The following is a 23,157-nucleotide window of genomic DNA, read 5'->3' on the forward strand; positions in this document are numbered from 1 at the left end:
ATGGAGTGGGCAGAAGGAGGAGCTACAGGAAACAGATGCTTGCATTTAAAATGGAACACAACATTTAAAAACGAATTCTAAGGGAAGACATATATGCTAGGGTTTGTATTGGTTTCCGTTGGCGTGTGAGTGTGAGGGCAAAGAGGACTCCGGGCTGGGTGGCTGGGGGCAGTCTGAGGAGGCGCCCTGGCTGCAGGTGTGGTCTGAAACTGGGCTGAGGATTTAGAGATGAACGCTGGGGATGGAGTAACAGCAGGAAATGGGCACCCTTGTTGAGGAAGTTAAGAAGCATGTCCGAGTTCCTTATCACGATGAGCTAAAGCAGAGATCAGGGATTGGCAAACTAGGGCTCATGGGCCAAATTTGGTCCACTGCCTGTTTTGTGAAGTTTCACTGAAGCACAGTTGTGCTCTCTGGTTTACACGTTACCTGTGGCTCGTCTGCGCTATAACAGCAGAGTTGAGAGGTTGTGAGAGAGACCAAACGGTCCCCAAAGGCTATCTGACCCTTCGTTAAAAAACAAACAAAAAACAAACAAAACCCTGTGCCCCTCTCCCCCCAGCATTGATAAAGGGGAAAAATCTAGTCAATAGAGTAAGAAGGAAAGGTGAGAAAAGGAGAAACAAGGGAAGTCTAGAAGAATGAGGAGAAAAAGAGAAAGCTCAGTGGAGAGAGGCAGGAGGAAAGAGTTTATTACATTTTGTGCAAAGGTGAACCCCCTTTTTAAATTCAGCCTGTTTCCCCCTTTCACCCCAATGTGGCATTACTTATTCACAGTATTTGACAGCTCCACTTTCTTTGTGACTGTGGAGTCACAGATAATCCCTGTTAGCCCAAAGACCCCTATGATAACAGCTTGCCCTGAAGAGTTCAGTGTGATGTAATATTCAAAGGTAGAAACTGAAAACTCCAGAGAGCCATAGGATGAATGAACCCGAGCTGCACATGGCCCGAAGGCCAGAGCATTAGCATCCTGCTTTGGAAACACCACACTAAATATGACAATCAGAACAGCCCACCAAGGTGAGCCTGGCATCTCCTCAATTGCCAGAGGCTTCTGAGTGATATTACATGTTCAGTCAGGTAAGTGTGGGAAATGCTGGGTTCAATCAAACTCAATGTTTGCTCCACTGCAGGACTTTTCAGAGCCTTTAATATGTCTCATGAAGCGCTGGAAACAGATGATAATGTGTAGTGTTTTGCAGATGTATTTGATGGGAGCTTCACTCCCACCCATTTTTAAAAATAAAAGTATGCTTCTTTTAGTGTCTTGTAGTGCTCAGAAGGCATGATTTCATGATCAGTAAATTAATGTACATTTTAGAGCTAGAAAGAATCGCAAAGGTCATTTTGTCTCATGCCCTCATAATTATGTTATGAATCTTCTCTTTAGAAACTTTATAAATTCATATTTAGGCCTGACAGCCTGTGCTAGTAATTTTAAAGTTGCTCTTGGGAATTTGTTTATGGTGTTTTGATTTAGAACTGGGAATTTGTTCATGGTGTTTTGATTTAGAAATTTTGTAATTGCAATTGCTGATCAGATTTCAGCCTCAGATTCTAACACTGTTACTGGCTCCTGAATCCTCTCCTTCCCAAAGGAGTAATGGCAAAAAAAACGGGTGAAAATGATAAAACTTTGTAATTGGACACTTAAAGGCCAGCCACTGGAAAAAATGAATGCACACATTGCCTCAGTGGTCGTGGATGATGAGTTTTTGGTTAAAAAAAAATACTGTATTTCAAATACAGCACAGAATCAGCCCTAATTGCCTGAACTGTGGGCTTCCAAATGAGCGCCTGGAAATTGGCAATCAGCACAAGTCCACATCTGCTGTGATGAACTCCTGACGCCACTGTGTCCTCGAGTGCGTGAAGAAGCCTTCCTCATTTCCCCACTAATACTGTCAGTTCAATGTGGATTTTGCTGTCTCTGTGACAAGCTTCGCAAGCAAGGGAGGGCCCTCCCAGGGGACTGGGGCCGTGGGCCAGGGTTTACTCAAAGCTCCAGGATTAACTTGGTGTATTTTCCAATAACTTTTTAAATTAAAGTATCACACACACATACATATACCAGGAAGGCACACACACCGTGATTGTATAACTCAAGATTTCAACAAACAAATATACCCTCGTAACCAGTCCACCTGGCGTATCCATATTAATCGTGCATTTTATATTAAAGCAAGTACAGAAACATTACCAAGTGGTATATATGATGTTTAAAAGTAAAATGTGGGACTTCAGACAACTTTTTGGGGATCACTCGAGTTTCTGGCCCTAGAAAAGCTGCTGCTTGCTTCTCTAGAAGGACAGATTTACCCTTTGCCTTTAGAAGCTGTTTGAAAAAGTTTGTGGCGCACTGGCCAGGGCGAGAAAGAGCTCATCGTGATTCTTGTTGAATACCTCCCTTGTGCTAAGCATTTGACAGGCATTCGCTCGGGGAATGTTCCCAACACCCCCGAGGTAAGCCCAGGGCTCCCTTCAAGCAACAGAGCTTCAGGGACCAAGTGTCTTGCCCGAGGTGTGCCACGGTTATGAAGCTGGCATCCCGGCGCCATCTGCCCTGCACGTCCATTTGCTTCACCCTGTGTTCATCTGTCCCTGTGACATTTCCTCGTTTCCTTTTGTTTGGGGCAAACGCTCTTACAAAGGAATACTATTTTTTTTTTTTCTAATGAATTGAATATCCCAACTTCTTGTTATAGTGCTCTGAAGGCAGAAAATTCATTTTTAGGATGGAGACACACATCGGTGATCTTGTTGCGTAGCCCTCTGTCAGTTTTAGAGGAAAAGCAATCCAAGTGGAATTTGGAATGAATTACCTTCAAATGGCCATGCTTTGCAATGTACTACTGTAATCTGGGATATTGCAAGGCAGTTTAATGTGCTGGTGATGACATGTATGACCATTATCTGGCTCTCCCTCATTGAATGCATTGGGCACAACCCAAATCATAAATCTGCCAGCAGACAAAACATAAAATTTACATGCAAGATCAAATCTCCCCTGTCCTGATTTTTACACAAGGGTCACCAGTGGGTAGTAAATTAAGATTCAGAATAAAAGTTACCTGCAGGTGCTAAATCACTAGACCATGTCAGTTTCATAGAATTTTCTTTTGTTAGAAATGCCAGTTTTTGTTATCGGTGCCTGTGCTTATATGAATCATGGGTCAGTGTTTATTTAAGGAAAGGTGCCCTTTGTTCCTCAGAGATTTTGGATTTCTTTTGTCAAATGTAGTTACATTGCTTTCCCAAACAGCAGGATATCTGGTATGAGATCTGGGTTTGAAAGCTAAATGTCAGAGAGCAGACATGCTTGGATAGTCTGTAGTACTAATAAATCTCTGGTTGCCACAAAATTACACATATATTTTAATTTCATTAGCTTTCAGGAAATATTTAGTGAGCACCCGATACCAGAGACTCTGGTAGGCCTGGGTGTGCAAATCTGAATAAGACAGTTCCATTGAGAAATGATTCATCAGGGATCAGTGCAAGAAAAGAGCCTTTCCAGGTATTTTAAGGAGGTAGAGATTTCATTTTGGAAATCAGATGCTTACAAAATCCTCAGAAGCGCTGAAGGAGGGCTTGAAGGGTAGACCCGCCTTTCTCAGCCATTAGGCAGGGAACGGGAAGGAGAAACGAAGAAGACGTTGCCACCAATGGTCCACCTCGAGTGCCCTTTGATTGATACTCAGGAGGCTGGACAAGGCATATGGAATGCTACTGCACCAAAACTTACATTTCCCAGACCTCACTTGCTGCTTGAAGCAGTCTATGAAGGTAAGAAGATGGTCTTTGCCTTCCAGATGTTTCATGCATGCCACCAACTCACAGAGCCTGATTTCTATCCATGCAAGGAGTTTGCATGGAGTCTGGGGTGCAGTCATTCCCACCTCTCCAACTAAAAGGATGGCATGGAGATTAGGCGAGTCTATCCATACTTCCATCTCCAGGAATTGTAGCAGGGGACAGGTGCAAAAATGGATAATTTCTAAAGAATGTGCTAAGTACGGTCCCTTTAAAGAGCTAGGGTATAAGTTTAGTATCTAGAATATAAACAATATAGTGCAGCATGGACAGAATGCTGTGGGAATAAAGAGGACCAGCCCTTATCCTAGGTGGATAGATAGCTAAGATGGCTTCTTGGATGAGATGACCCTGTGCTGAATCTCAAAGGCGAATGGAGTAAAGGAACAGCAATAGGATTGTGAGAGCAAAACAATGCATCATTTGTGAAATGATAGAGTATACCATGAATATTCATTGCCATAATTTGCGTATTTCTTTGGGGATTCTCTCCTTCCCAATCTCAATCAATTTTGTTCAAGAGAGGTTGACCTCACCCCCTGACAGCAGGAGAAGACATGCGGCCTGGCCTCGCTGAGGAAGGTACATTATATTCCTGGCCCTGTGTGTAGGAACCTTGAGTCAAGTCAATTAGGGACAATAAGCATCAGCCCTTGGAGTCCTACTGAATTTTTTTTTTTTTTACACTGCTGAGGTTAAGTGGGAAACATAAGCATGGAGATGCTGACATTTCTTGGGAGCCTTCCTGAGACTGGTTTCAACAGAAAAGAAAGCGAAGCCCAGAGATGGACAAAGATCAAGTGTTAGTGATTTTTCTTGGATCCATAAACCTCTGGCAGTGATTGTACCCTGTCCAACCCCTGGGTGTCTCTGTGAAATTGACCTCTCTTGCTCAAGCCAATTTGAATTGGGTTTCTGTCACTTGCAATGGAAAGAGTCTTGAGGATTACAGGGGGTGACTGAAGGGTTTTATTTTTATTAATTTTTTTTAGTTTTTAATTTTTATTTTTAAAGAAGCTTTAGATTACATAAGTATTACACAAAAACCACAGGGGATTCCAACATGCCCCACGCCTCCCCTTTCCACACTTTCCTACATCAAAAACAACCTTTATTAGTACATTTACTAAAATTGATGAATGCATATTGAAGCATTGCTACCAACCATAGAATATAGTTTACATTATAGTTTATACTCTATCCCGCACAATATTGTCAGATATGACAAAATATATAATGGCCTGTATCTGTCATTGCAGTGTCATGCAGGACAAGTCCAATGTCCCAAAAATGCCCCCATATTATACCTATTCTTCCCCCTCCCTTCCCTCAGAACCTCTGGAGACCACTGCCTTTATGGCAATGATAAAAGTTCTTCTATTGCCAGAATAACAATAAGTCTATAATAGAATAATAAGTCTATTTTAGTCTATTGTTCATTCCCCAATCTTGAGGATTTGGGGATAGTGATGCCCACTCTGCTTCTAATTGAGAGGGGGCCTAGATCCCATGGGGCAGATGGATGGAAATATCTGGCTCGCAGTTGTAGATATTCTCTGTTCCCTGAAATGGTCATTGTCCATCATCATCTCCTTGTTAGTTGTCCTGGGTGAGTCCAGTGAACTGGAAAGTAGATATTGCAACTCTGCTGAGATTCAGGACTCAACCAGCACAAGAACAGACCAAAGATTTAAGTCTCTGGGACATATATTTAACAAGTATGGTGCTAATTATAGGTTCACATAAAAGGGGCAGAAAAGCCATGTGTAGGGAAACTATAAATGAGTCTGTCTTTACACCGGGAAGCATAAATTTTAGAGTCAGCCCAGTGAAAGGGTGCTGAATTCCTGAGCTTGTCTGTCCTGCTTATAGTATCTATATATCTCTAGACCCCTAAGGAGCCCTCCTGTTTGAGGTACTGTTTCTTGTGGCTGTCAATGAGATCATGCTGAGAAGTGCATAAGCATAACCTCTGGAATGACCACCCAACTCACTTTGAAATTTCTTAGCCATAAAAACTCATTTGTATTTACTATTTCCCCCTTTTGGTCAAGGTCTTTTTCCAGATACACAGCTAGTTCGTGCTTGGCAATAATCCTTTAGTGTCAGGGAGGCTCATCCCTGGGAGTCATGTCTCACACTGGAAGGAAGGTAGTGTATTTATATGCTGTGCATGGCTTAGAGGCTTTTAGAAGATAACTCTAGTTACTGGTACGTAATACTAGGCTAAGTTTCAATTTCACAAGGTTCACAAGTACAACCATCAATGGTCTGGCGTAATGGTCTGGGTGTTTTGTTTGTTTGTTTTGTTTGTTTTTCAGGAGGCACTGGGAACTGAACCCAGCATCTCCCATGTGGAAGGCAGGTGCTCAACCACTTGAGCCACATCTACTTCCCTGAAGGGTTTTAAGGCAGGTAGAAATACAGTCAAATAGAATTAAATGTGACTAATTCTGGAAGCCCAACAAGAAGTATAGGAGCTATTGCTTGTGTTCTGTGGCAATATGGTGAAGGCTGTGTGGCTGGGGCAGAGGTAGAGGGGACAGATTTGGGAAATGGTTAGAAGGCAAAATCAGGAGTGATTTATGACTATGAATTGTCCCCTAATACAAACACTCCCATTTGTCCTTCAAGAATAGGATTTCTTGGGTTTTAGCTGGATTAGTGGGAACTGCTAAATTTATAGTTAGTTGGTCAGAAGTGCAGGTGGCCTGGGCCCCAAAACTTGCAACTGGTGCCTGAAGAGCCATTTGTGGGATCTGGCCTAACTCTGGGTTGTTTGAGTCAGAGTTGAATTGGATTGAGTTACTGCAGTATTTGCAGTTACTGATTAAACTTTTCTACCCATATAGTTGGTGTCAGAAGCTGTTGAAAGTTGCAGAAGTTTTTTCAAGACTCTACAGGGACACTGAGTTTGAGGCATGACATCCAAGAGAGACTGCCCAGTAGGCTTTTGGATACAGGCGTTGAAAACTCAATAGAGAAAGCAGGGCTAGAGGTAATATTTTGAAACAGTGGAAGACTAATGGCTATTGAATCCATGCATACTGATGGAATTGCCCAGGAAGAGACTATCAAGCAAGAAGAGAACAAGGTCTAGACCAGGATTTCAAACGTCCAACATTTATGAAAATGGGGAGAAGTCTGCGAAAGATACTGAGGAGTGGTCAGAGAAGTGGGGAGCCATGGGAAGAGGAAAAGGTAGGTTTAAGAATGGTGGGGGGACATGTTGGCAAAGAGCTGTGAGGCCAGAAGAGAAAAGGTCTAGAAAGTGTTTGTTGGATTTCTTGATCTAATGCTTGATGATCTTGACAAGAGTCATTTCAGGGGAGAGATGGAGACAGAAACTAAATGGGAGTGGTTTGGAAAAATGAGTAGAAGTAAGGCAGGAAGGAGAGTGTGGACAGTTCCTTCAAAACATTGGTTAAAAAGGGAAATCAACAGAGTATCAGTTGGAGGATGACAGTGACAGGGTGACCCTATATCTGTGGTTTATTTCCTCTGTTTCTAACTTGCAAAAGCCCCATCTCTCTTGGATCTGCATAAAAGATTTAATATTTTCCTGTGACCTGGAAATGGCTTATTTTGCATTAAGATGTTCTAGCCAGCTTTACTGTGATGTTACAAAGCTGCATAAAGATCTTTGAATCTTCCACCTGGTCAATAATAGGTGAAACTGATTTGTGCTGTGCTTTCATTCAACCAAGTAGGTTTATTAGGAAATACTATGCAGTTAGCACCATGCTAGATGCTGTGAAGGATACAGAAGATAATATAAAATATAATTTCTCTGCTGTAGGAGTTTATAACATCTTAAAAAAGCACAATATTTCAAAATTATAAAGTATTCTTGAATACAGTTTCTTAACGGGATCCTGATAGCCACAGTCTGTAAGCGTGGGGTCCTGAGTGCTCCCATCTTCAAAATCACCTCTTTCCTGCAAGCAGAGTTTTCCAACTTACGGAACATGGACCCTGAAATGGAAAGTGGGAATCGGAGCTCTCTTCCCTCCTCACCGAAATTTGAAATTTGCAAGGCCTTCCCTTAAGGAAACCCAGTTTGTGGGTGGGCTGACTCCTGTGCTGGCAGGAATCTACATCATGAGAAAGGAGCCACTCAGGGCCCGAGAGGGGGGCTGGGGGTGGGTTTGGATGATGAGGGAATCAGTTTGCATTTCATGGCCTTTTTTTTTTTACTTTATTTTTTTAATGTTACATTAGAAAAATATGAGGTCCCCATATACTCCCCACCTCCCTCACCCCACTCCTCCCCCCATAACAACAATCTCCTCCATCATCATGAGACATTCATTGCATTTGGTGAATACATCTCTGAGCACAGCTGCACCTCATGGTCAATGGTCCACATCCTAGCCCACACTCTTTCACAGTCCACCCAGTGGGCCATGGGAGGACATACAATGTCCTGTAACTGTCCCTGCAGCGCCACCCAGGACAACTCCATGTTCCGAAAATGCCCCCACATCACATCTCTTCCTCTCACTCCCTACCCCCAGCAGCCACCATGGCCACTTTCTCCACACCAATGCCACATTTTCTTCAATTACTAATCACAATAGTTCATGAATAGAATATCAGTAAGTCCACTCTAATCCATACTCTATTCTTCCATCCTGTGGACCTTGGAATGGTTGTGTCCACTCCACATCTATATCAAGAGGGGGCTTAGATTCCACTTGGATGCTGGATGCAATTCTGCTTTCAGTTGTAGGCACTCTTGGCTCCCTGGCCTTAGGCTTTTAAGTACCCCTAAAGCTTCCTTTCATAGATGGAAGGCTCTTTCAGGTTCCAAAGAATTGACTGATGAGCTAAGGAGCGGGGAGGTTGGTGTAGGAGCATTCAGCCAGGCCTCAGGATGTCTGGCAGTCGTGGAGGACACAGCAGGAGTTCTAGTGTCTGACAAGAACTCCGATGGCAATAATCATAATCGTCATCCTAAAAGCTACGAATATTTACTAAGAACGTACTCTATTCCAGCTATGCTAAGAGCTTCGCATTCATTACTTCTTGCCATTTTGTTTCTCTTTTAATTTCATTTTTTGAATAGATAACAGTCAGAATTCAGAAAAGCATAAATAGACATTTCTACACTGTGGATCACTATACTTTTTTTTTTTTGTAGCTTTTCAGAGATCTTTTACATACCCATAAGCAATTACATACACTTATTCTTTATCCCCATCTTGTTTTTTTTTTCCTTTGACACAAATGGAAACATTCTATACCACCTATCTCATACCCTGAATTTTCATTTAACAATATTCTGTAACTTGTGGTTCTTTCCAAGTCGGAACATTAAAAGAAAAACCCACACATTTATTTCTATTTACTTTTTGGAGGTCAGCATAATATCCCATTGTGTGGATGTAACATAATTTGTTTAACAAGTCTTCTGTTAATAGACATTAAAATTGTTTCCATTTGTTCACAAATACATGTAATGCTGCAATGAAAAACCTTGTTTATTTGTCATTTTCCATTGCAAGCACATCTGTAGGATAAACTCCTAGAAGTGGGATTGCCAAGTCCAAGGGTATGTGCCTTTGTGGTTTTGATAGATATTGTGGAAGGGCCCTGCTTGATCGTTTTATCCCTACATATGCCTGCAGCCACGTACAGCGATATCTGTTCCCCAAAGCACAATGGGTTATCCACATTTATCTTTGCCAAAAAGCTATGTAAAAACTGGCATCTCAGCATAAAAATAATTGACATTTCTCTTACTGTGAATGGACATCTTTTTGTTACATTTGGTCATTTGCATTTTTTATTTATATTTTCTTTCTGTTTTGGGTTGTCTCTTTGACTTCAATTTTAAAAGCTCTTATTTATGAGAGGTTAAGCTTTGTCTGTGATGGAAGTTGCTGGTATTTCCCCTCAGTTTGTCAGTTGGTCTTTTAGCTTTATGGATGTGGTTTTGTGATGCTAATTTAAAAATTTATAGGACTGAATTTATCAGTCTTTTCTTCTATTTGGTGCTCTATCAGAAAGGGGTCTCTCATTACGATGTTATAAAAACATTCTGTGGCATCTGTCTTAGCCTCTGTGGGTGCCTCTCTGAGCTCCCATGTCTTTCTTTTCTTGGCCTGTCTCTACAAATTTATCCCATTTAAAGGACCCCTAGAGGATCACGACCCACCCTGGGTCATGCCCTACTTCTGATCTAACCAGTAGGTTCACATCCACAGGGATGGATTAGCTCTAAGGACACGATCTTTTCTGGGATCCACAAAAGTCTCAAACTACCACAGTGTTGTTTAAATTTGGTGCCAAATACTGCCTCTTTATTCCCCTCTAATTTTTTGCAAAGGCCTCCTGCTGCTGAGAAGGTCCCAGTGAATTCTCAATCAGCCATCCTCTTCTTGGATGTGTGGCAGCTGATATCAAGTTTGTCTCATAAGTACATCCCCATATTTACTGACTCTCACATCTAACAAACTTATTGATTTCCCCTATGTGCTGGTGGGTCCGATCTGTTCCTCTATTTTGTGGGATTGGAGATTCATGATTTGTTAATCCTCTGTTTGAGGTGTATTAGTTTGGAGAAACAGAAATCTCAAGGAGAATTTGGGATTCAATCAAGGTACCCCAGGAACTAAGACCTCAGAAAATGACCAGAAATAGGCCTATACAACATTTGGGATTTTCCTGTCTGTCTCTGCCTATGTGTCATCTTCTTCCAGAGCCACATGTACCTACCCACCCCCATCTCCCAAACTCGTATTTTGTAGTTCTAGATAACCGCAGAGAACAACTCAGTCCAACATTCAAATCTGTCTGCGGAAGAAAGGAGCGCACAGGCCCATCACAAGCCCCGTGGATGTGTCCACCCCTACTCATATCATCAGTGGGGTAGGGCCAGGGGAGGTGTAGACTGGGGAGCTTTACAGGCTCCCCCAAAAGTGTCTACCATATTCACTTTGCAAGTTGACTTTTCCCATTCACTTCTAAACTGCAAATTCCTCTCAGCAGTCTTTCATTCATGCAGAGATCTTGGTGGTACGTAGTGGACCTGTACAGTCTTTATCCCTGTAGGCCTGGTATCTGAAATTCAGGACTGCCATGGCCACACCAGGACACCTGGCCTCATGACCTGCACTTTTTTATGCCTGACGAAATGGGTGACATTTAGTCAAGTGGTACTTATCCTCCTTAAGAAGGTAATACACTTTGCTTCTACTTATAAACATACATTGTTTTTAACAAGGAAAACTGGATTGTTACAAAAATGAAGAAAAAAATATAAAGCACCCCCAGGAAAACAGATTTGGCTCAACGAATGAACATCTGCCTACCACATGGGAGGTCCAGGGTTCAAACCCAGGGCCTCCTGACCCGTGTGGTGAACTGGCCCACATGCAGTGCTGATGTGCATAAGGAGTTCAGTGCCACGCAGGGGTGTCCCCCACTTAGGGGTGTTGAGGGAATCCCCCTGTCCCACCCTTTTATCCCACCATGTTATGCTAGTATAGGCTGCCTCCAGGTAATGCAGCCCTTGGGTGTGTGTGTGTGCTGTGAGTTGCAAGGTGTGCACCTGTAAGAGCAGATGTTGCCTCAGCCTGTATCTGCTTGTCACAAGGTAACCAGCAAATTCACTTCTGTACTCCCGCTGTTGCCTGCTAACCCATATGTTCAAAACTCCCACCTGCTTCCCGCCAGCCTATGAAACCCCATCAGCTTAGCAAATTGCAAGTTAATCAATAGAAATGCCAGTCCCTAATAAGCCTCTGAGAACTGCAGCAAGGGGCCCAGAATTTGGAGATTGAACTCTCCTCTGGGTCCGCGTATGTCATAAAACTTCGTTCCTCCTAGTCTCTGAGTGTCGCTTGGGTTTCTTGGCTAGACCTACACCTCTTCTGCAACAGGGAAGCCCCATGCGCAAGGAGTGTGCCCTGTAAGGAGAGCCGCCCAGCGTGAAAAAAGTGTCGCCTGCCCAGGAGTGCTGCTGCACACACGGAGAGCTGACACAACAAGATGACGCAACAAAAAGACACAGATTCCCGGTGCTGCTGACAAGAATCCAAGTGGACACAGAAGAACACACAGCAAATGGACACAGAGAGCGGACAACTAGGGGGAAGCAGGGAAGGGGAGAGAAATAAAATAAAATAAAATAAATCTTTAAAAAACAAAAAAATAAAGCACCCCCAATCCTACTGGCCAGAAACAAACACTGGTAACAGTTTAATGCACTTTCTTCTAGTCTGTTGTTGGTTGCTTATAGTGTAAACATACATACATGCAAATACTTTTGCACCTGTGCTAACATAAGTGGAGTCCTGGTGTGTAAAATACTTTGCCTTTTTTTTTTTTGCTAAAATGTAATGGGTGTCATTGCATGTCAAATCTATTTATGTATCCATTTATAGCAACCTTTTCAAATGGCCACATAACATTTTACAATGCCTCTATACCTTTTATTAATGGATATTTTAGGGCATTTTCAATTTTTTTGGTATTATGAGCAATACTGTTGTAAATATTCTTGTCCATGTCTCTTTGAGTTCCTAGAGGTGGAATTGCCTGTTCCCAGGGTGTGTTATGCCTTAAATGGGGAAACAGTAGAAGAGCAATAAGTAGCAGCCTGGGGATCCCATCCCGCCCTCCCCCACCTCTCCTGTGAGAAACATCCGCTGGACAAGAGGATGCCAGTTTCATGCGCTGCCAGGTAGGTGCTTTCCATCAGCAGGAGTTCCCATCAGGCTGTTCATATCATCGCAGCAATTTCCTTTGCTTTCCTGCCTCAGTTTACAGCCCACAGGCCTTTCTTCCTGCAGAGCAGGCACAGAGCCATTGGTCAGGCACAACCACCCGTCTAAGTGCTGACGATTTTTTCTGCTCGCTTTTCAATTTAGTTGTAGATTTCTTCTTTTCTAAATTGAAATCCTGCTTAGGAGATGGGCAGATCCCCACCGAACCCAAACTTTGTCTGAAAGAGGAGCAGAAAAACGTCTTAGAATTCCTGATTTTAAAGGTCTCTCTGCATTAAGCAGAAGGATTGATGCCTGGTATTTTACTTAGGCTGTTATTACTCATTACAGCACCAGAGTCTGCTTTCAAATCACCAGTACACTGCAGTTTATAAAAATTGGCAGTTGCGATGTGTGCGTTGAAATAGGTCTTTGTCTAGTGGGATGTTTGTAGTTTGTCTTTGGGTTTTTGGAGCATGCAGAGCAACTCTGTAGAGAAGGGAAGGAGAAAGCTGTGTGTGTGTATGCAAGCAACCACCCACCCCTGCAGGCACACTTGCACACGTAGGCATCCAGTGAGTGCATTGTCAAAGGAGTTTCACAAAGCTTCTTATAAGCATCACACAAAAAGTAAAAAAAGTGTCCTTTCATCCCCTTATTGTACTCGCTGTAATTCATCCTGAGTTGATTGAAATTACCTACAGACTCTGTTGTATGACAACCATCTATCAAGTTATGAACCCTTATGGTGACTGGTGCCACAGTGGAGTGCTGGAGAAAGGAGAGCAGGGTCCACTGGAACTAGCTACAGTAGTTGGAAAAGGAAGAAGAGGTGCCAGACAACTAAAAAAACAAAAACTTATATTATAGAATGTGAGGCAGGAGAATGAGATGATGGGAATCCAGAAAGATTCTTGATGCGCTTCCAAAGTATGTTTGCGAAGGGACTGGAATATGCTAATTTTATGATTTATAAAGTAAATTATAGGTATCCAGAGTTTACTATGGGTTGGGTACTGTGCTAAATGCTTTCCATACATCATTTCACACTCATAAAATCCCTCTGTGGTATTATTATCTCCATTTTATAGATAAGGAGGCTGAGCCTCAGGGAAGTTACCTAATTTGCCCCAAATCTCACTCCTTTCTGACTCCAGAGCCCACCCCTGCTCTTAGCCATAGTCCTCTATGGCTGGCCAGTTCCTGCACGGCTTCTGGTTTTGGTGAGACTCCTACCTGGAGGCGTTAGCTCATCGTAGTCTCCTGTTGTGTGCTGGGCAAGTGGTTCTTTCCGTCCTGCGGTGACACGTAACAGTGATTATTTATAATACTGTGGACCGCCGGCCAGGCGCGGTGCTAAGGCCTCTGCGTGTGTTAGCGCAATCCCCAGGGGACTCTACACAATAGGCCCCGCTAAGGCCCTTACACCAGGCAAAAACCTTCTTGTTTTGGCTTGAGTCACCCCCACGCCCCCACTGGAATGTCAACTTCGTGAGGGTAGCGAGCCTTTCTGCTGGTTCGCCAGTATGTTGAAGACTCAAATTCATGAACGAATCCATATTTTACAGCCACGATAAGTGAGGCCTGGGGAGATTCGATAACTCTCCCAAGGGGACCCAGGACACCAAGATCCTCTCTGTCCCCTCCAAATAGAGGTTAAGAACTTGAATGACGTTACTTGCTGACCCCAAGAGGACTAATGTGGATGGTTATGATCAGGGGAAATCAGAACTTTAGAAAATTCTTTAGAAAGCAAAAATGTGGTCCCTTCCACCTTAGGTCAGCAACATTTATCAGCCATGGAATTCCTTTAGCTAGCCACCCTGCAGTGGTCAAATGTGCCTCACCGAAGTCCGGGGCCATCTGTGGTTGAGGTGTCACCATCCCAACTTAGGAGCTGGAATGAGCTGAGTTTCATTATTCAAATTGAAAAATATCAAGTTCTTTTACCAAAATTGTGCAAGCCTTTTTTTTTTTTTTTTTTTTTGCAACAAAGTCCCTAGTTTCTTCTTGCTCTGAAGTTGGTCTTCCTGTGAAAGCTTTTTAAATCCTGCCCTGTGGCTCTGCAGACAAGAACGCTGCGCCCCAGGTATGTCCTTCTCCAAAACCAAGGGGACTCCGTGAGGAAGGCCTTTTTTAACAAAAAGCTACCAGCCTATGGCAACACAGACCCAGAGGCCGGTCCCTTCCCTCTGGGGAGGCCCCTGTGAGTACTCGGCTTGGGGCTGGAACTTGTTGAGATTAGGCCAGGATGGGCCAAGAAGCCACTAACCTGAGCTTCAGAAAAGATACGGCCAATCTGCAAATAGGCACCTGCTCCTTTTCTTGCTGCCCATTTTAGTGATTCCTTAAGCACATTAAGCCCTCCCTGAGGCCTTTCTCAGAGCCAGGCATAGTGCTAAATCGGGATTTCCCAACCTGACTTGTTGGGTGGGATAATTCTGTGCCGTAGGAAGCTGTCCTGAGTGTTGTAGCATCCTGGCCTCCAGCCACTAGATGCCAGTGGCAGCCCCACCCAGCCTTCCAACTGAGACAACTGAAGATGCCCTGGATTTAATGTCATAGTACTGAACCCTCGGTAGCCTACCAGCAATTATTCCCCATTCTGCAGGGGTGGAGCCTGAGGCACAGGGAGGTTCAATGTCACACCCAGTGTCCTAGCCCTGTTCAGCAGCAGGGCTGGAACGGGACCCCAGAGCTGCAGTGTTTACCCACAGCGTCTCTCCTTCACCCTAAGAAGCACAGTGGGACTGACTAGAAACCCAAGCTCCCTAACTGAGCTGGGCAGTATTAAAGCCCAAAGGCTTCCAATTTGTTTGCTTGTTCATTTGCTCAGCAAATATTTTTGGAACACCTACTGTATACCAAGCACTGCTGTAAATGCTGGATCAGATACTGCAGTGAATAAAATCATCAACATGCCTCCTAGCAGAGTTTCGAATGTACAGATATGCAGCCTCATTCCCTGGGACTGCGGGATATGTGGAGGGGCAGGGTGGCCGGGTCGTCACAAGGATGCAGGCTATGGTGACATCTTCGTTTTTTTCCCTGTTATTCGTACTGAGAGTGTTATTGTTGCTCCACCAGTACTGACCCCAGCTAAAGAGCATTACTTCAGGCAGGCTTTGAATTTTGGTCGCTGCAGTTCAGCTGCTGCAAACAAACTATACGCTACTGTGGTGGAAATTGAAATAAGGTGCAGGATCAAAAAGCATATGCATTTTTAACGCATTATTGCAAAGTAGCTGCTCAGCATTTTTTTCTAGCCCAATCAGTTAAATTTTCTCTCCCTTATTCTCTCTTCTTGGGTAAATGATGAAGCTTTGATGTTCTTGCAAGTCATTTAATAATAAAGTCATGAATCTAGCTCATTTAAACTCCCTCCTAATGGGCTGGAGTTGCTGGGATTTTTTTTTTTTCAAAAAGGAGAATTTTGTTTCATTTTAGTTCAATGTGAATTCTTACCGTAAGAGCACACACATAAGTTTGAAATACTTATGGAAGTCTTTTGATAAATGAGCCCATAAACACAGGCAATTTTCAACATCTTGATCGTGGGCTTTTGAAATTTACAAGGTTTCGCTTTAATACAATTGTCTGTGCCAGCTAACAGGCGGTTTTACAGTCTATCCATATTTATCATTAGGATAAAAAAAAATCCTCATCTTAGATTCTGTGTTCTCACAGAAACATAATAATTCCAAATAACCAGCGATATCTTGGCCACTGTTTGATTTAGTAGCTCTAGAAGAAATGGCTCCTATTTTGCCAACCATTAAACCCCTTCTCACCAACCATTTTTTCTTGAGTTTTGAAAGGTCTGGGCAAATTCTAAAATGTGTATTTGTCTCTGATTAATGTATACAAAATGCACTTGAGAACCATCATTACATGATTGAAATTCTTTGGAACCCTTTTCACACCTTTATCTTAGAAGCCAGAAGGCAGTTTTGGGGGAAGGGTAAAGAAATATTTTCAGAGAGGCCATGGAGTTTTCAGGTTCCATTGGAGACTGTCACAGCTCACAGTTGAACAGTTTGTCACTCTGTTATGACAATAGACTCAAACCAGTATTTCCCTAAAATGCCTGAATAAACTCGTTTTCATAGTTGTTGATAGTTTTTTTAAATAGTTTTTTGGCCCCTACTGTGTATATATATATATATATATCTGTCTTAGTTTGCCCAGGCTGCTATAACAAATATCACAGACTGTTGGGATTAAACAACAGGAATTATTACTTTTCTCACAGTTTTGGAGGCCAGAAGTCCAGACAAGATGTTAGCAGGGCCTTGCTTTCTCTGAAGTCCTCACCCTCTGGTGGTGGCTTGCCGGTGACCCGTAACTCGTACCTCCATCACATGGCTGCCTGCCTCCTTCAGCACCCTCCTCCTCCTGTCTACAAATTGCCTCTGCTTATAAGGACTCCAGTCATATTAGAATAAGGCCCATCAAGATTCACTTCGGCTTCATTTTAATAGGATCTTCAAAGGTCCCACTGACAAATGAGTTCACACCCGTGGGACTTGGGGTTAGACTTGATTCAATCCATACACTGTCTATCTCACTGCTTCCAACATCTTATAAAATATAACAACATATGTGTAGCAGGAGATTATATTTTATTATACTATGTGTAAAAATGGTAACTTTCCTTATTTATTATTATTGATATCATATGGCTCTCTAGCTACTTTGTCAAGACCCATTTCAGCAATGTACCACAGAAACAGGCAAAAGAAAAATGACAGGGACTTAAAAAAGATCAAGTTAATTTTTTTCAGGTAAAAAAAAAAAAAGGTAGGAGGTGAAAAGTTCATTACTCTTAAGTCAGAACCACAAAGTCATCAGGGCCCCTGCCTGCTTCTAGCCATTTACTCTGTCTCCCTAGAATGTGGCGTTTGATTCATGGTTCAGAATGACTGCCAGGGTGCCAAACATCACAACCAAGTTCCAGGCAGCAGGGAAGAAGAGGGGGAGAAGTCTCTGCTCACATTCTTTTAAGGAGACTTTGTGAGAGTTTCACTCAACATTTCTATTTACATCTTGTTGGCCAAAACTTAATCTTAGCCTTGCACCGAGCTGCCAGGAAGGCTGGAAAACATAAGTTTTTAGTTGGTTGGCAATGCACGCAGCTGAAAATCAAGATTTTGTTACTGAGAAAGCGGGACAAGAACCAGGCTTTGCTATACCCTTCTTCCACTAGTGGAAAGAAACTTGGACTTCCCAATTAACGGTAACTCGGGCTCTTGCCATTTAAAACAGCTTCTTTCAGGTTAACTCTGTCTCTTCTGAATCAGTTCTGGCCCTTTCCTTCCCTTCGCCTCCGCGTGTCTCTGGGTGGCGTCTGGGTAAGGAGAAGGTTAGCAATCTCACGGTGGGGAAGCAGAGAAGCAGCCGCAAGTTTTCTACCCACCCCCTCCCTCAGGGTCCAGCCCTGATGGTACAGGAGGGAGGGAACCCAGGGCTCTGGAGCCTTAAGTCCTGCTCGTCTCTCTCGTAGCTGCGTCTCCTTGTGTCCTATCTTCCCCTTTTATGCTCTGTGCACGTCATTGTTCTGGTGTAATCTGCCTCTTCCTTTTCCTTCCCTGATAAATTTCATGGTTTAGGTTTAGTAGCGAAAGAGCTGCAGGGGAAATAGGGATAAAATCTATCACAAGGGAAAATATTTCAGAATTTGCAAAACGTCCTTCTGACACATGCAAAGACTGCTTATTTTCTAAGTAAATTAGAAACATTGTACTATCCTATCTGGGGGTGTATGTTTAATTGTCATTGTAATAAAAATCAGCTTTAGTTCTGCCCTGGTCCAATTATTGAGAACATCAAATTAACAAAGAATCCTAGTTAAAGATTTTCTCCAACACTGTCTATGGTGAGATTAGAATATGCACGGTTTTAAAAAGACTTATTTTTACTCTTATTAGTGTTTCCATTTCCTGTCAGGTATCTGTTGCATGAATGAATGAATGAATGAAAAGAAAAAAAAGAATGAATACAGAAGGGAAAAAATACAGTGCTCAAGATTATTCTCTTATTATTTTTTTAACTTCAGATTTTTTCCCCTTTCGGCATTTCGATTGTCTTAATTCAAGCTCAAGTGGCCCTCGGCATATTTTTTTTTAATCCTGCTAAGAGGCAATATGAAATTTACACTGTCTGTCATTGGCAGTAATTGCTTTAGGGAGCATCATCAATACTGTCCTCCCGCGGCTCCCTGCTTGGGACCTACGCCTTGCTGCACGTCTCAGCTTATCTCTGCTGAAATGCACAGTGTCCACATTAAGAACATGTTTTATTCTGCCTTCCTTCCTCACTGACACTGAGAAAGAAGGATCGTTACAGAGCTGAGGGGGGAGTGCCACTGCTCCTGAAGCAATAAACGTTTTCTCTGTCTTTTTCTTCTTTCATGTTAGTGGCTATTAATTGTAAACTTTCTTGATATTGGGAGCAGTAAAAAGGGCAATAAAATTGTTCCTGTGAATTGTGGGGCTTTGGGCCTGTAACATTTATTTGTTTAGATATTTATTTATTACTTAAGAACATATATTTTTTAAAGATCTTATACATCTGCGTGAGAGATCCAGGGTAGCCACTTTTTTTTTTTATAAGGTAGCCAAATATTAATCTAAAGAATAATAAAGTACTGCTGGTTTCCTGGGGCTATACAAGGGTATTATGACTTTTGATTCTTCTTATCTTGGATTTTTGGTGTGTGTGTGTTTTTTGTCAGAGAAGAAAATGTCGTATGATTTCAAGAGGATTTTATTGAACTGTAACTGGAAGTTTGGGGCTTTATAATTTATCTATCTAAGAGAAATGGCCAATTCTATATTGCTGGTATAATATTTGCTGGGTGTTTAATTTGTGGCAAACATTTGCTTTGGAGGGAAAAGGCAGCTTTTCCATTCCCCTCAGTGGGCTATTGGAATGAATCCCCTGAGCCAACTTGGATCCTTTGAGGAATTTAAACCTGTCCAATCTCCTAAGTCTTAAATTGCCCTCTAAGGCTAACCCTGAAGAGATACGAGCATGAGTTTCCTAGCACCCCTCAGCCGTAGCATCTAGGAATCTGTCTCCTTTACCTCCCATTGGAGAAAAAAGCTGTCCTATCCATCACTGGTCCCAGGCAAGCTGAGGTCAATATTTATATTTATGTTTGCATTTTTCTCATGGCCAAAGTAGTTCAGAAATATTTAAAACATCAAACAACGCTGAAATATTAAAAATTATATAGTACAATTCTCTGGTTAAACCACCCTTTGAAATAACCACTGTTTTAACCCTGTGTATCTCAAATGATGGATTTTTAAAGATTTGGAAAACTCAATGCACAGGCATCTTGGGATTTAGGAAATGGGGCAAAACTGGAGGTTTGGTCACTATGTAAATCAGTGATCTGCAAACACCAGCCATTCCCCTGTGCCTATCTTGGGTGACATTTCACTAATTTCTGGTAAGATGAGAAAATAGGAATAATGTAGATTCTGTCTTTCCTACTTTTGTGGTACTAAAATATCATTTTTAAATGATAAGAGATGTTAGTTAATATTATTATGTGCTTTTTGGAGGTGTAGGTTGGGTTGTTACTCACTTAGGGAGAACTAGATATTCTTTGCCACTCCGTCCCCCAGGGCACTGGCCTGACCAGATGCCTCCGTGGGGCTACTCCTTTGGTTAAATGTGTCATTTTCTGGCAGAATCTTTGAGGCAGTACACGTTTATCTCTTTTTCTTCTGCCACAAGGTATAAGCTTCTCCCTGGTCTAAGAGTAAAGAACACAGGGAGTGGAGGGGCAGCAAACTTGTGTGAACATATTACATGAAAGAGGAGTAAGAACTTTGTTGCCGCAAGCCACTGAGATGTGGGGTTGCTTGATACTGCAGCATGATTTCAACTAAGCAAACTGATGTATTTGGGAAAATTAAATATGGCCAACTCTCTAGGCCCTCCTCGGGTATTTAAAATTGTGTAAGTTTATGATATTTAAACATCTTGGATTGATCGCTGTCTGTGAAAACAAGACGGGTAGTAATTTGATTATTACTCTAGACCTATGCTGTTCAATACAGGAGCCACTAGACACATGTGACTATTCACCTAAAATGTGGCTGGTCTAAAACAAGATGTTTTATAAGTATAAAATACATTCCTGTCTTTGAAGACTTAATGAAAAAAAAAAAAGTGAAATATCTCGTTTTTATGTTGATTACATCTTGAAATGGTGATACTTTGAATACAGTGGGTTAAAATAAAATATAGTATTAGCATTGATATCACCTGTTCCTTTTTATTTTTTCATGTGGCTACTAGAAAATTTACAATTACATATGTGGGTAACATTATAATTCTGTCAGACTGCCCTGTCCTAGGCTATGGAGTCAAATAGATGTTAGTTTCTAACTTAGCTCTGCCATTGACTACCAGTGAGACCTTGCAGGAGTTGCTTCATGTCTTGTCCTCACTCCTTATTCACAGGATCTAAAGAATAATATCTACCTCCCAGGGATATTATGATGGCTAAGTAGGATAAATTCTAAATTCTCCTGCCCACAGCAAGTGCCCGTCCTCTTCTCTCAAGGACATGCAATAATATATCTATTAACATATAGAGACAGCTTTTTTTCGGAAGCTTCTGTTTGAATTTTAGTTTGCTCTTGTTTTGTGTTGAGAGGTGTCAGTTAATCCCGTAACTGGCAAGTGCCTCTTGGAATTTAGAATCTTGGAATCATGAGTGAGATAAACTATTGGGTCAAAGTTGTGTTGCTTTGAGATGAGAGTGCCCTTCGCATTCCACTCGTTTATGTTGGCTTCTCTACGGGTGGAGAGTTGTTCTGGATTATTGTTCATCTTGATTTCTTTATTCACTCTTTAAAAAATGCAAATGGCCCATGTACTCTAGTGGATTATGTTGGGACGTTCATTTTGAAATCATTCATCTTTATTGACTCTTTTGACACAACATTTGGGGTACATGAAAAGCAAAGTCTCTTGGACTACAAATTAATTTCCTTCATGAATCTACTCAAATATGCCAGTTTTGTTTATTTTTTCTTGATGACTGTTCAGCGAGATGCATTGTCATTTGAAAAATGTTGCCTTAAGAGTTTAAGCTATTTCTGTATGAAGACTTTCCTCTACTTTAGGTAGGTATTCAAAATAATTTTTATATATTTGTTTTAAAAATATTTGGAGTACTTTTTAGAGCTTTTTGCATATATGCATAGCAATCTGCAGTTTTAAGGCATCGTCAATATCATAACATCATAAAACTAGTGATCAAAAAGCCTTTGCATGTGGTAGTTTGCTTAAGGCTGCAAGCAGAAAATTATGATGCTATAAACTCTGTGCTGTATGACTAAAGTGGTAGACATCATCCTTCTTTGTGGCCCTCATACTTCATTCCAAAAAGGGTTTCTCCAGTTTCCATCACAAAGGCTAAGTTAAAAGAATAGAGATGGGGAGAGTGGGTATAGCTCAGTGGTAGAGTGTCTGCTTTGCCCCTTCAAGGTCCGGGTTCAATCTCTGGTACCTTCTAAGAAAAGAAAGTAGAGATGTGAGCTCACCTTCATAGGACGTATATAAATGCTCTAGGGTTGTGGCAAAATGACTGTCATTCCCAATCCTACCAGCTCAAGCAACCTCTAGTCACTGGGCTCTGATATGTATAAGATACTATGATGAGCACTTTCCTGAGCTTCCAGTCCCTCAGGAATTGAAATCAATCTCCCTGTTAGCCAGTCTCATTGCTTGGGAAACCCTTTTTTCAGAATGCCACTTTGGATTCTGGGTTTCCCTTTATCACCTTTGTTTAACTTCAAGATCAGCTACAAATGAAGGATTTAAGTAAAAGAAATTTCTCTCTTCTGTTAACAAAGCCCTGAGGTAGGCAATCCTGGGCTCCAAGAGTGGGCTCCAAAATCCAAGGGACTCAACTTCCTTCTATCCTGCTGCTCTGCAATTCTCTACCTTATGGCCCAAAATGGCTGCTTGAACTCCTTGATGTCATCTCTACAGAGCCATAGCAGAAAGGAAGAAGGCAGAAGACGGGTCTGTTCAGAGCCTTTTAAACAGAATTTCTAGAAGGTGCATTTAACACTGATTACATATGACTGGCCAGCTCTTAGTCACACGTCCACAATCAGACTTCAAGGGAGACTGGAGGCTGCTGTCTTGATTCTGATCAGCCATCTCCCTGCCAGGAATTAGAGTCTCTATTAATAAGGATGAACAGGGGAGCAGATATTGAGGTAGAAAGCTACATTCTTCCCTATCATATTTCATCTAATAATCTATTAGAGAGATTTGTGAGCTACAGAGGACCTTATTTAATAGTACCTGATTAATCCTTGCCCCTAATCAAATTTCTCTATTTTTCTGATAAGGAACTGAAATTCAGCAAGTTTTCCTTTCTTCTAAATCAAGGTCAAGGTGCAACAATAATTATTATTATATCATAGTACTTATATGATTATTAACATTTTATGTACATTACTGCCTTTAGTTTTGGCTGCTCCCCAACCCAATGAATTGGTTCACTTACATTCCCTTTCCCACAAGAGGAAATGCTGAATACCTTGTCTGAAGTCACAGGTTATCTAAATACATGGCAGAAGTGGCAGTGGAACCC

The sequence above is a fragment of the Dasypus novemcinctus genome, chromosome 26 (genome assembly GCF_030445035.2).
Source record: "Dasypus novemcinctus isolate mDasNov1 chromosome 26, mDasNov1.1.hap2, whole genome shotgun sequence".
Taxonomy (NCBI): domain Eukaryota; kingdom Metazoa; phylum Chordata; class Mammalia; order Cingulata; family Dasypodidae; genus Dasypus; species Dasypus novemcinctus.